Source organism: Mus musculus, chromosome 5, assembly GCF_000001635.26.
Source record: "Mus musculus strain C57BL/6J chromosome 5, GRCm38.p6 C57BL/6J".
NCBI lineage: Eukaryota > Metazoa > Chordata > Mammalia > Rodentia > Muridae > Mus > Mus musculus.
In genome coordinates, this window is record NC_000071.6 from 35,891,906 (window position 1) to 35,906,115 (window position 14,210).

General features: G+C 49.7%; 1 protein-coding gene across 4 annotated transcripts in view; it reads left to right on the forward strand.

Annotated features, from left to right (window-relative positions):
• Positions 1-1,413: 1,413 nt before the first annotated feature.
• Positions 1,414-14,210, forward strand: part of Afap1 (actin filament associated protein 1) — a 110,605-nt gene continuing 97,808 nt past the window's right edge. For 2 of the 4 annotated variants that reach the window (XM_006504098.3, XM_030254800.1), the window contains exon 1: positions 1,418-1,635. The gene's annotated coding sequence lies outside the window, so the exon portion shown is untranslated. Of the gene's footprint in view, positions 1,636-14,210 lie in introns of all 4 variants that reach the window. The other 2 variants (NM_027373.2, XM_030254799.1) reach the window with 2 other exon arrangements.

The following is a 14,210-nucleotide window of genomic DNA, read 5'->3' on the forward strand; positions in this document are numbered from 1 at the left end:
ATTTGTCTCCTTCTCTGGCCTTCCCCAAGCACAGCTGCTCTCATTTTTGAGCAAAGCAGCCCACCATCCTGCCTCTGTGTCCCAGCACAGCTCGTACAGCAGGACGGTGTCCCAGAATGTCTCGCTTTTCTGTTGTCCTGATAATACCTGGACAAAAGCAAGTTAGGAAAGAACGGTTTCTGTTGGCCCACGGCTCTCCAGCTGTGGTCCAGTCCTTGACTGTAAGGAAGTCACAGTGTCAGGAGCTGAAGGCTGCTGGTCCTACCACACTCACCTTCAAGAAGCTGAGGCCAATTAATACCTGAACTCAACTAGATGGCTCCTTTTAAAACAGACCAGGACTTGAGCCCAGTGACAAGTGCTACCCACCTTCAGTGTTAGTCTTCCCACCTCAACCAAATCTAGGTAACTACTTTGTACATGCATGCTCAGCGATGAGGTAATCCTTCACAACAAGTTAACAATTAACACTAACCACACCAATCAAACCCATTCCCAAGAATAGCTCTTCTCGAATAAGGGGCTGTACCAAGAGGCCCCAGTGCCTGGGCAAGCAGATCATCTGTTGGCTTGGGGAGTCAGACAGGAGGATTGAGGCTCTGCATGGACTCCAGGACTCACTGAGGAGCGGCAGGCTGGCCTGTCTCTGGAAGTAAGCTATTTGTAATTTGGGGGGAGTCCAACTGAGGTCTGGTGATCACTGCTGACTGGATTGGATCCTGCAGTGATCATGTATGTGGATAGGGCTTCTGATGAGGGTATCCATCCCAAGAGAAGCATGCTGTCTCCAGCCATGATCACAAAGGCTCTCGTCAGAGGCAGAAGGGAAGTCTTGGAGAAGAGGGACAGGTTGTGAAATAGAGGGAAATCCACGAATGTTGTAGAGATACATTCCAGAACAGTCCTCTAAGGCTTGGGCGAATTTTAAAGATAATTGAGATATGGATAAATGGAAATGGTAGTAGGTAGATAGGAGTCATGCCTGGTGGGGGAATGGAAAAACAAAAAACAAAAACAAGGCTCTGAGCAGGAAAGGGATGAGATTAATAATTGGATCCTGAAGTAGGACAGCGAAATGGATCTGCTTGGCACAGCACCTAAAGGGAGTTTTCTCTTTCTTTCCACCCTTAATGATACCAACACCCTTCGACCAGAAGACGGACAAGGCTATGAGGATCGCAATTCGGATGGCAAGAACCATCAGTTTTCCTTTAGAACCAATTCTAGCTTTGGGGTGAGCACCGAGTACCACTGAGCTTAGTCCACGTGGGCGCTGAGCCCGAAGCGAAATCAGATCAGCGCAGAGTCCCGGGTGCCGGCTCGGACCCACGGCCCCGCCCAGCCTCTCTTTGTTCCTCCTGGCCCCGCCCCCTCCGCCCAACTCCCTAACCATTGGCTAGAGGGCGGGTTCTTGCTGTTCAGGGGGCGGGGCTATGGAGGCAGGCGGGGCCTGTCGCGCCTGCGCAGAATCCTCCGGCCACAGCTCGCACCGGCGGTGTCTGGGCTCCAGGTCCCGACTGAGAGATCGCTGAGCTGCGCAGGGCCCCGCCCCGGGCTCCATTGTTGAGGCAGCGGGCGCTCCGCGGGCTGCGCTCCTCTCGGCCGTCCAGTGCTCACGAGCCACTGAATCCTGAGGTGAGGCGGCGGCGACTTTGAACCCGTAGCGGGGCCAGGTGTCCCACGATGTCCTCGGGCAAGGTCCCCAAGCTGGATGCCCTGGGCCGGGCAGGGTCCCCAGACAAGGCTGGGCAGGATCTCCAGGGCCGGGTAGGGTCATCGAGGCCCTTCAGGGTGTTAGACAGGACTGACCAGGGACTCCTGACAGGGCAGCGTCTCCGGACAGGGCATGGTCCCTATACAGGGGTGGACGGGGTCTCCAGGGCTAAGTTGGATCCCTGGAGGTCAGAGTCCCCAGGGCCAGGTAGGGTCCCCGAGGCCCTTCAGGGTCCCCAGACAGGGCTGGGCAGGGTCAGCGGGCTGGGATGGTTTTCCAAGAACTGTTCGAAGATCCGGTCATCCGAGACCTAAAGGACAGACCGCATATTTGGACTTGCAGGACGATCGCTAAGGCTGAACTGGGGTTCCCGGCTTGGCAGTCGGCTGAAATGGGTCGGAGAGTGTGCTGCCCGGTTGGTGGCAGCTGCCTTCTCCTCTAGAGGGACAGGAACACCGAGAGGGCTGGCCTGGATGGACCCGAGCACTCAGGAGTCTGTGCGCCCTGGCATTGTCTCGCCGCCGGGTGGCACAGAGGGCTCTGCACCTCCAGGTCCTGGCCACCCCACGAGTGGGCTCTTTTCCGGCCCTCCTTCTTGGGTGTAGCTAGTTGATTGTCACCAAGAGGGACCGGGGGTTGGGGGACCCTTGTGTGAGGGAGCCTTCCTGTTTCCCTATGTGGTGTGGATGGCTCCGGAGGTAACTACGTGGACTTAAGTGTGTGGGGAGGCTTGGCGGGTGGAAAGGCTGTTTCTGTCCCTGTATTGGTACGATTTCGTGTGTCAGTGAAGGTGACAGCGTGGACACGCGCGCATGGGATCCTGGTCCTGTGTCCCATGGCTTGTCGACCCAGGCTTTGCCCATTCAGTCCTGGCCCCCGCTTTGGGTGTGCATTGGGCACTGGAGTTTCGGTGAGGTGAGCGAAGCCCTGTGCGTGCTGGGCGCAGTTAGCCTAAGGTGGTGTGGACCGGACTTTGGTATTGTCTTTATTCAGTGAGTTGAAGCGGGGAGCGGGCGGGGTGGGGGGCGCTACACGGGCTCTGGAGTAGCCCGTCTGAGAACGTGCCCCTCACCCTGCGGGTCTCTGGGGAGCGTGGGGCTGTCACTGTGCTGGAAGCTGCAAGTCCAGCCATGGAGTTTCTTACTCCTGACTTAGGCCTGGCGACCCAGAGGCCGGTGCTGATTGGAGGGAGCAGAGCCTCTCTGCCCTCAGCTTCTTGATTTCTTCCGTTGGGAAGAAAAAAAAAATCTGGAAAGCCAGAGAGTTGACTTTGTAACTCCCAGTCAGCGCCTGGCAAGTGGAAGAAACTCTCCCAAGAACTTGGCGTGCTGCAGAATGAGTTTGAATCAAGAAAATCTACACCCAGGGAACCAAGCCAAAGCAGTTACAGTTGGAGATCAGATTTATGAAGGCAGCCCTGGGGTGAGGTCCAGGGAGGGGACCTGATGCTGCCCCTCAGGCTGGGCCCTCCTCAGCTACTAACTAATGTGGAGACCATTCATTAGATACTGCTTCTTTGAGCATTTCAAAATCACTTGTCATGTATCCAGGATGGTGTGTGTGTGTGTGTGTGTGTGTGTGTGTGTGTGTGAGAGAGAGAGAGAGAGAGAGAGAGAGAGAGAGAGAGAGAGAGAGAGAAAGAGAGAGAGAAAGAAATCAAGCCAGTGTCTTTCTGTGGGGAGAAGGCAGGCAGCATTTGGAACTAGGAGTTTCAATAAGCAACCCACAGTTTGTCCTAAAAGAGAGCCCAACTCTAATAGCAGGATAGGATATGAAACAGCTAGGAGCCATCCTTGTCCTGCTATAAGATGCACACTTAGTCTCTGCCATCTCCTACTTCTGTGCTTGCACCAGCTCAGCTCTGGGTGCTGAGCTCTGGCAAGCTTCTGCCTCATCAAATGTTCTCTCTGAGCCTTCCTTATGTTAGTTCTGTCCTTTAGACATTGTGAGTTTGGGCCAAAAGTACCTATCATAGCTTGTTAAAACAAACAAACAAACAAACAAACAAACAAAAAAACCAACACTCTGAAAGCCACAGACCCAGTTTGTACCCCAGAGCAGGGAGGAGGTGGGGCCCAAATGAGAGAGCCTTTGTCTACACCATGAATCCAGGTACAAAGCCTCAACCCACCAAAGATAGTAAAGATTTTTTTTAACCTGTCTGACTGAGTGTGTTTTATGATGTAGAGTACTCGAACAGAGTTCATTGAGTCTAATTTTGGCCCTGAAGTTGATTTACTGTCCTTCCTGGGTAGTTTCTCCTCTAGGTTTTAGCAGTCTCACCTTTGAAAGTCTTCAAGTAGACAATTTTAAGGAACATTCTTGGCCCTAAACCCTTCATTCTTTTAACCAAATATAGCAGAAGGAAGTTGGCCTATGGCAAAGATATAAAGGAGATATTTGAAAAATGTAGTCTAAAGAGCAAGCTACTTCCTTGCTTCTCAGTTTCTTTTTACAAAGGTTTATCCAAGGACTGAGAGATGGCTCGTGGTCAAGGTTGCTGGCTGCTTGTGCAGAGGACCTGGGGCGGTCCTATACCCACATGGTCTAGCTCCAGGGCACCCAATGCCATCTCTGGCCTCTGCGGACACTGTGTGCATGTGATATGACAGACATATGGAGGCAAAACGCCCATAGTCATTAAGTAAAATAAAATTGAAATTTATAAAGGTTGGGTAGATCATCAGTGTTTGGGACAAGTGTGTGCAATGGAAACTTGCACTTTTTGGTGTTGTCTTGCATGCTTTTTGAAAAATTAAAATTAAATTTGATTTTGGCCTTTTTGAAGATTTACACCCCCACCAGAGAGATGTGCGTGTGCATGTGTATGTGCACATACACATGGAATGCCTTGGGAGGTCAGAAGAGGGCATCAGATATGCTGGGTCTGGAGTTGCAGGCAGATGGGAGCCTCCTGATGTGAGTGCTGAAAACCAGATTCCCTGAGCACAGCAGCAAGCATCCTTGACCATGAACTGTCTCTCAGCCCTTACACTCTCTTACCCACAAAGCACCGCTCCAGCCCCTTTGAACCCTTTATAATTGTATTCTGTTTGCATCTCCACTATATCACATTCCTCCCTTAATGAAGCCGTTGGGTGCAGATCTGTTTTCAAGAGCATCTGTTGGTGTGTTGTCGGATGGAGTCTGCCAACTGCGCATTTCCAGGTCCCAATCTATAGCCAGGATTTTACTTGAGAGACTCTGAAACAAGTGGAATCTTAAGAGTACCCCAAGTAGATGCCCTGGGCTCTGCCTAAATGTTGAAAGGCTCATCTGATCTTAGTGCTAAAAACATCATGTGTTAAAGGGTTGGCAGAGGAGTTCAGCTCTAAGGAGCAGAAGCCAACCCTTCCGTGCTCATCTGTGTGTCTGTGGTGAGGTGGGAATTCGGTGTGCAGAGTTTCTTCTGGCCGGGTGTCTGTGTGTAGAAAGGACACAGTTCTCCCTGCTATCTAGATAACGACAGGGATTGAAAGTTGATGATGGCAGCTCTGCCTAGGGTTGACGTTCTTTACTGCGACACATCCCCTTTCAATTTGAGTTTCTTTCCTCGGTTTCAATTTGTTCAATTTGAGTTTCTTTCCTCGGTTTCATTTGTAGCTGCCTTGATTTCTGTCCAGATGAAGTGACAGGGGTTTCTGCACAGGGATAGGGGTTGATCTCCACTATTGTCCTCTTGCCCGTATTCACACATCACTGAACACATCAGGTTGGTTAGGTGCCATCTGTCTGCTCCCAACCATGTCTGGAGATTTCTGTGGCTGCCATGAGGGCTTTAAACCATGATGTCACTTCCTTTATTCTACAGCTTGATACCTCTGTAAGTCACCATGTAGCCCTCACATAACAGTGGAGGATTGCTCTTTTCAGACTGTATGTCTACGGCTATTGTGTCACTACCACTCAGGGCTTCCCAGGCCACCCTTTCCACTCTCAGGTTCCTATGTCTGTTATTGCACTGGGACCCAGAACCGTTCCGTGTGTCGACAGGATGTAGATGTGAATGAGGTTAAGGATCGCGTCCGACAGTTCTCTAGGAGGGGTCTTGAGTTAGAGTTTGGCTTTTTAATCAGGTTCTCTCAGCCTCAGTTCCTTGATCTGCACAAGTGCGTTAGTTCTTAGTAATGCCTTTAAAATGTTATTATTATTTGGAAGATTCAATGCAATTACAAAGAGAAGAGTTTTTTTTTTTTAAGTTGTAAAATCCTATGCTGCCAAAGTTATAAAAAGATGCAACATTAATAGTCGATTTTTCTCTGCTTTTCTATACACACTCAAGAGTCCTGGATGCGGTGCCAGGAAACTTAGCATTGTTTTATATCCTGAACGATCAGTATCATTTGGTGGGCGTTTCGGGGAAATCATCAAGTTCGAATTCCGGTTTTATATGGTTTATATGAAAATGTGTGTGTGTGTGTGTGTGTGTGTGTGTCTGTCTGTCTGTCTATCTATCTGTCTATCTGAGCTTCTGATGGTTTCAGAAACAGTTCAGAGCCACAAGCACCTTCCATTTATAATTTCTTTCTTGATGTTTTGGCTCCTAAGGGACCTGACTGGAGATTCGGGAAGGCAAAGTTCAGAGGTCAAGGCCAGGAAGGCAGCCACTTGTTGTAATTCGGTATCCTACTCGTGAGGGGCAAGTGTCAGGGTGAGTCCAGCTCTTGCAGCAGGAGGGTTGCTTGGATCATTCTCTCCCCAAGCCATCTTGGCAGCCCTATGTTGACTGTCCCAGGGCCAGATGTCAGTCCTGCCCCCATTTCCTCACCAATTTCTACTGAACACTTTTGTTGCTCTAATGTTGCAACAGGAGAGCACAGAGGCTCACAAACTCAGCAGTGGGTCTCAACGAATGCCTGTTGAGAAATGCAGATATTAATATACAACATCCTATGTGGCATCAACAGACATACAGAGTTCCTGTGGTGTGGGAAAGCCAGCAAACGTTCCTAGGGACGTTTGATGGTTGAATTTCCTGCAACACTGGTATTGCTGGACTGGTAAAGGTAAGGCAGTGTATTATGGGAAACATAAATTTTGTCGTCTTCTGGACAAATTAGAATGCCTGAAATCTGTGACTGTAATGAAAACTGTGATCTATTGTTTTGGATGAAATGTGGCCATCCTTCTCTTTTGTGGTTGTGTGTGTGTGTGTGCATGTGTGACTGAACCCAGGACCCTGGGCTTGCAAGGCAAGTGTTTTGCTTTTCTATTAAATGAAATCCTACCAGGTGGTAGTGGCACACACAGCCTTTAATCCCAGCACTTGGAGGCAGAGGTAGGCAGATCTCTGTGAGTTAGAGGCCAGCCTGATCTACAAAGTGAGTTCTAGAACAGCCGAGGGAGAAACTCTGTCTTGGAAAAAAAAAAGATAGAAAAAAAGAAAGGAAGGGGAAAGAATTCCAGTCCTCAGCCCTGCCTCTAGCTTTAAGGGAGTTGCTGAATGCCACGCTGCTGGCTACTCTTGTTAATTCACTGTATTCGTTTCTTTCTACCACACACTTAACTTCCTCAACTAACATACACACACCAGCCCACACTGTTGCTGGGCAGAAAGCGGCAAGGTAGTGTTGTTCAGCTCTAGAAGGAGTTGCTTCAGGCTCAGTGTCTCATTGGCCATGAGGAGTTTCTTGTGACCATAGAACCAGGTTCCCATTTTCCCTACAAGCTAGGGACTCTGAAAGGCCAGCCTGCCTGCCTGCCTGCCTGCCTGCCTGCCTGCCTGCCTGCCTGCCTGCCTGCCTGCCTGCCTGCCTTCCTTCCTTCCTTCCTTCCTTCCTTCCTTCCTTCCTTCCTTCCTTCCTTCCTTCCTTCCTCCCTCCCTCCCTCCCTCCCTCCCTCCCTCCTTCCCTTCCATGTGACCTTCAGATAGAGCCTCCTGTTAAATGTAAGATACCCCTTACACATGTTGCTTTTCTACTCAGAGAAAGTTCCAAAGTTGGTTTGAAGGCAGATGTGTTTACTTGACCACCTAGATAAGAGAGGAAGAGACGGTTTGTCATGCACTATGACAGCCTCGGGTCTAGGGTTTGGGCACAAGTGTCTATGGGGATCAGCCATTGTGTCCACTGACGTCACCTGATCCCCTTACTGCCACATCCTGTGAGGTTGCTTTGTTATTTTCCATTCATGGACATGTAAACTGGGGCACCAATGGATTAAACCTATCACCAGGGGTATGAAGATTCCCTTCTGTTTGTCTGTATGGGCATGTGTGCTGTGTGTGAACATGTGTGTTGTGTGAGTATCTTTGCTCACACAGAAGACAACTTTCATGACTTCAAGAGCTGGTTTGCCCTTTCCGGACACTGAGCCTAGTCATAGAGAATCAAACCTAGGATGTCAGGATTTTGTGGCAAACCTTTTTACCTGAGAGGCAGAGGCAGGATGCCAGTGAGTTCTAGGCCAACCTGGGCCATATTGAGAGCTTGAGGCCAGGCTGCAGAGGGAGACCCTGTTTCAAAAACAAAGATGTATTGCTCTGACTTTCTGTGGAGGTTTACAGTACTGGAGACAGGTCAGCCTCAAGCAGCTGGTTTTGGAGCCTTGAAGTGGCCTGCTGAGAGTAGAGTTTTGCCAAGAAATCCTCTGAGATTCTGCTGGTGGAAGAAACACCCAGGTGGGGGAGTTTGGGACCTTGCCTTCTCAAGGCTTAGATGGAGGACCCCTTGTTTCTGGAATAGACTCAGCTGGAATGAGTCAGCTCAGCTGACAGTCACATTCTCAAGGGTCAGGACACCTACTGTTTCAAGGCAGACAGCCCCCATCCCTGTGTAGGAAAGGTTAGCTTTGCTCTGAAAGGAATTTTATGACGACCCAGAATCTGGGCTGGGGTGTAGCTCAGCAGCAGAGTGTTTGCCTAGGGTGCAGGATGCCCTGGGGTTCACCCTCACCTCTGTAAGGAAACACAAACAAACACAAACAAAACACCTAGAACCTTTCCTTTTAAGATAGGACCCACCCGGGCTGGGTGGACTTCGGAATGCCCTGATCTCCTGTGCGGATGCTTTGCGTGGGGGTGTGTTTTTCCTGGGAGAGGGATTTACAGCTTTCCCCATGTCTTCAAAGTGGCTGGGCTCCCTAAAGCTTAGGAATGCACACTCCGTACGGGTCTTCTTCTCGGTCAAGGCTCAGATTTTGTTTAAACATTAAATACCCATCTTAAACACAGTTACACAAGAGCACGGTTTTAGGAGTCAAAAGTTCTTCAGAGCTTGAAACAAAAACAGAGCAATCAACCCTGTCCTTCTCCATGCCAGCTCTGCTCCCAAGGGGCCAACACTTTGAAGGTTTTAGCTGAGAAGGCAGGGGTGGAGGGTGGGGGGATGGGGGGGTGTCGGGGGGAGGAAAGAGGAGGGGAGAGGGGAGGAGAAGTAGTGTGTGTGTGGGGGTGGGTGGGTGAAGAGGGGGAGGGGAGGAGAGAAGCAGGAAGTGGGAGCAGGGTGGGAGAGGGAGAACACTGAGAGAGTGGGACTGTGGAAGGGGTGGGGTTGGGGTCACCCACTCTGCCCCCAACTCCCAATGCCCATTTCTCTGCCCTCCAGCTTCCCAATAGTCTTGTGAGATAGTTCTACAGAGTAAGAAAGCACAGACTTGGTTCTAGTTTTGATTCTTGGTTTGGAATGCCTGAAGCATAGCCCTCTAAACACTGGAGGTGTTAGGAACATCTTCCCTCTGCACCATCACTTCACCCGAGAGAGCGAGAGATAGCATTGCATTTCGATAGCATTGCATTTCGATAGCATTGCGTAACAGCTAGATGCCTGGAGGCCTCAGGCTAGGGCCCCCCCCCCCCCCCCAGCCAGGAGCTCCGGGGGCAGGATGAGGGTGGAGAATCTCAGCTCCACCCCCAGCGGCTGGGGAGCATGGGGGCTAGAGGCTGAGCTAATCGGCAAAGGCCAGGGTTGTAAGCAGTCAGCCAGCCTCCATGATGGAACCTTCACAAGAGCTGGGAACAATGGGTTTACCAAGCTCACCTGCTGCTGTGGCTGTCTGGAGATAAGGGGAGGGAGGGGGCAGCTGTGCCCATGGCGCCCTTGAAGCTCCATGCCCTTTTGCAAAGATTCTCCCAACTTTTTCCTCTAGATCCTTGTATGAAGTTTTTATCATTGTTTTAAATTTCAAAAAATCCTTTATAGTTTTTGTAGGGAGGAGATATGTAGCACGCACACACACAAACACACGCACGCACGCACACTTGCTCATGAAGGCACACATCCTGTGTTCGAGGATTTCGTTAGATTTTTTTTTTCTTTCCATTTTTTATTAGGTATTTAGCTCATTTACATTTCCAATGCTATACCAAAAGTCCCCCATACCCACCCACCCCCACTCCCCTACCCGCCCACTCCCCCTTTTTGGCCCTGGCGTTCCCCTGTTCTGGGGCATATAAAGTTTGTGTGTGCAATGGGCCTCTCTTTCCAGTGATGGCCGACTAGGCCATCTTTTGATACATATGCAGCTAGAGTCAAGAGCTCCGGGGTACTGGTTAGTTCATAATGTTGATCCACCTATAGGGTTGCAGATCCCTTTAGCTCCTTGGGTACTTTCTCTAGCTCCTCCATTGGGAGCCCTGTGATCCATCCATTAGCTGACTGTGGGCATCCACTTCTGTGTTTGCTAGGCCCCGGCATAGTCTCACAAGAGACAGCTACATCTGGGTCCTTTCGATAAAATCTTGCTAGTGTATGCAATGGTGTCAGCGTTTGGATGCTGATTATGGGGTGGATCCCTGGATAAGGCAGTCTCTACATGGTCCATCCTTTCATCTCAGCTCCAAACTTTGTCTCTGTAACTCCTTCCAAGGGTGTTTTGTTCCCACTTCTTCGTTAGATTTTCTTAAACAGCTATGTTATTTTCTTTTTTCTTTTCTTTTTTTCTTTCTCTCTCTCTCTCTTTCTCTCTTTAAGATTTATTTATTTATTATATGTGAGTACACTGTAGCTGTCTTCAGACACTCCAGAAGAGGGCATCAGATTTCGTTATGGATAGTTGTGAACCACCATGTGGTTGCTGGGATTTGAACTCAGGACCTTTGGAAGAGCAGTCGGTGCTCTTAACCGCTGAGCCATCTCACCAGCCCCCAACGGCTATGTTATTTTCTAACTTGCATGTAAAATGTATGCGTTTTTAAATGTCAGCCTTAGGATTGTCACCTCTCCAGTGCAGTTCCTTTTGTGATGATCGACCTTTGTTGTTGATACAGAGGTTTCTGTGAAGTTTGTGACTTGGAAGGGACACTGCTGGTGTGTATGTGGACAGTCTGGGATTCAGAGATGTTGGAGACAGAACACAGTGTTCTTTGGGGCCGGAGAGATGGCTCAACGGTTAGGGGCTCTTGCAGAGGACCTACGTTCAGTCCCCAGCACCGCATGGCAGCTCACAACCACATGTAACTACTTGGAGACCCGTTGTGGCCTCTGCCGTTCATGGCATACACACAATGCACAGGCGAACTGTGCAGTTTTAGTACTTTTCTGTGGCTGTGATAAAGCACCGTGGCCAAGGCAGCTTCTAGAAGAAAGGCGTGTTTGGGCTTATGGGTCTAGAGGGCTAAGAGACCATTCTAGCAGGGAAACAGGGTAGTAGGTGACAGGCACGGAGGCTGGAGCAGGAAGCTGAGAGCCTGCATCCTCTACTGCAAGTTGTCCTAACATACTAAAAGGATCAATGTGTTGTCCACTTACAGGTGCATATCTTCCCCCCCCCCTGTTTTAGGCATTATTGAGAGGAGGGGACTGAACCTCGTGTGTCCCCCCATACGAAGGGTGAATCCCTAGCACTGGTGTGATGGATGTTACTAGCAGGTGGGGACTCTGCTAATCAAGGTCTAGATGAAGGTGGTGGGGTTTCTGATGAGGTCAGTTCCCTGACAGGAAGGGACACAAGAAAGCATTCTCTGCCTCCGTCCTTGACATGTGAGAACAGGGACTGTCTGCAGGGAAGAAAGAATAGCTTCTCTAGTGGTCAGGTCTGGGACATCCCAGCCTCCAGATGATGAGAAATAGATTTCCGTTAAGCCACCCAGAGTGCGAGATTTTGTTACAGCAGCTGGCGGACGGATATAGACAGGGTTCTAGAATATTGATAGTGCCCTAAAAATAGATACATTCCTTTGTATGTAAAGATGGTGGAGTGGAATCAGGCTGCCTGTGTCTGACGACTTCCTATCTTCTTTTCTCATTGATGACCTACAGCTAAGTTACACGTGCCGTGATTTTCTTTGGGCCTCTAGCACTCCTTGTCTTTCCTTTTGTTAAGGTGCAGCGTGGCGTTGCTGGCCTGCTTCAAGGCTCATAATCTGTGTGTGGACTCCAAGTCAGTGTTCAGCTTCTGAGTCACCCTCATCAACTTCTCAGTCTGAGAGTGGCACTTGGTGGCTTGTTCTTGTCAGTGTCCTTGTCCTGGCATCTGCTGCTTCTGCTCTTTCACCCCCTGTCATGTTCAAGCCTTCAAGGGCTGCCTTTCAGCATTGCTCTCTGATGTCCAAGTTGGAGCTGCCCCTGAGCGCATCCTCACGCCTTCAACTGTGCCTTTTTGGACAACACTTACCCCTGAGCTTGACTAGGGCAGCACTCATGCTTGTTAGGCAGTGTCATTAGGTTTTGCAACTTGTGATAAAGCATCGAGTCTTGTGCAGCTTTATTCTCAAGGCTGCCCCAGAACCCTTGCCACTTCCTTCTGGATGCATCCAGGAGGCTGCGTTGAGCATCGTGGAAGAGCATGTTCATTCATAGTGTTACCATAGAGTTGCACCGTTTCCCTGGACCACCCCTGGAAAGCCCATCCCTAGTCTTCTGGAATGGCCAGCAACTGTTCTGTCTTGTTTGTAGTTCTCATGGATTTCCATGGCTATGACCATGGACTGAATTCCTAAGGATGGGACTGTTCATCAAAGGGTGCACACATGCACAATATCGATTGGCATGGCGGATTCTCTTTATCAGGTTTTTATTCTCAGAATGTGCAACCGCATGTTCACTATTCCTTGACCAAATGTTTTATTCTCTGCCATGCTACAGGCAGGTGGAAAAATTAGATAGTACAACACTTTGCTGGGTCTCCTAGGACGTGTTAGACTAGGCCCAGAGCTTGTTTTATAATTTCAGAATTTGTTTGCCTCCTGCGTGCTGTGGAGAAGTGGATACATTGCTGAGATGGGCCAGTAACTCCTGAGTTTAGCTCCTCTCCTAGATTGTCTCATTGATTTATTTAACGATTGATTGTGTGTGTGTGTGTGTGTGTGCACGTGCATGCTCCCGAGTGCACATATGTAGAGACCAGCGGTCAACCCCAGGTGCTTCTCAGGAATCATCTAACTTACTTTTGGAGACAAAGTCTCTCTCATTAAACCTGGAGCTCCAATTAGGACAGGCTGCCTGGCCTTTGAGCCCCGAGATCCTTCTGTCTCTACCCCAAGCACTGAGCTATAATCACCCTGCCTTGCCGTTGTGAGAGTGCGCCATCACCTGACCCCTCTACATGGGTGCTGGAGATGGACCTGTGCCGTCCCCTACCTCCCAGGCGTGCCTGGCAAGCCCTTCACTGGCTGAGCCGTCCCCCAGCTCCTCTCCTACGGTGCAAACTTTTTTCTTTTCTGGAAAGCAATTTAAGATGTAGAGAATTTTTTTTAAATAAATGTTTTGTATAGATCTGAAAAGCAAATGCACTTCCGCTAAGGAGCAGGACGGGCTGAGCTATTGTCAGTCCGTGGGGATCAGTGCCTAGGGCTCCCCAACTCTGAGACGTCTTTTTGAGTCAACACGATTTGCTGTGCCTGCACTGCTGTGTGCTGCTTGCCCGCCTGGCTTCATGTGGCAGCCCCTGCCTGAAAGGCATGACATCAGTTTTGGCCACTGAGTATTTATAGCCGCCAGAGACTCCTCCATGGGTTGCTTGTGGTTTCTTGGGGGAATTTGTCTGCAGCTCTCCTGTCCAGACCACACTGGGTGATTGCTGGTCAAGGGGTCCAGGAAGGCTGCTGTCTCTCTGACCATCTCTTTCCATGCTTTAAAAAGCATCGTTTGTTTGTTTGTTTGTTTGTTTGTTTAAAAATTAAAAATCAAACAACCGTTTGGCTGTTTAGTTTGCCATTCTTTGCTGATTATTTGAATAGGAAGTACAGAAGCTGTTATGTGGCCCCAGTTAAGACACTGACAGCTAAAATCATGATATCTTGTTGGTCTCTCTGCCAGTCCTCCCATCAGCCTGAGGCAGGTGACATTTGTCCTGCTAACAATTGAGGCAGTGTACCCTTGTGGTTAAAGGAACTTACCAGTCCCATGGTCAGCAAGTGACACAGTAGATCAAGCCCAGAAGCGTGGAATCCCATAGGTCCTGCTCCCAAATGGGCTCTCCTCCCATGCAGGTGGAGGCTGCACTGGCTGTGAGGCAGGCTGCAATGCACATCACTCTTGACACTTGATAATTGCGTCCTGTTCCCTGCCTTCCTCTGACCTTTTCTTCTTCAGGCTGACACCAAGCCACTCAGAGAGGG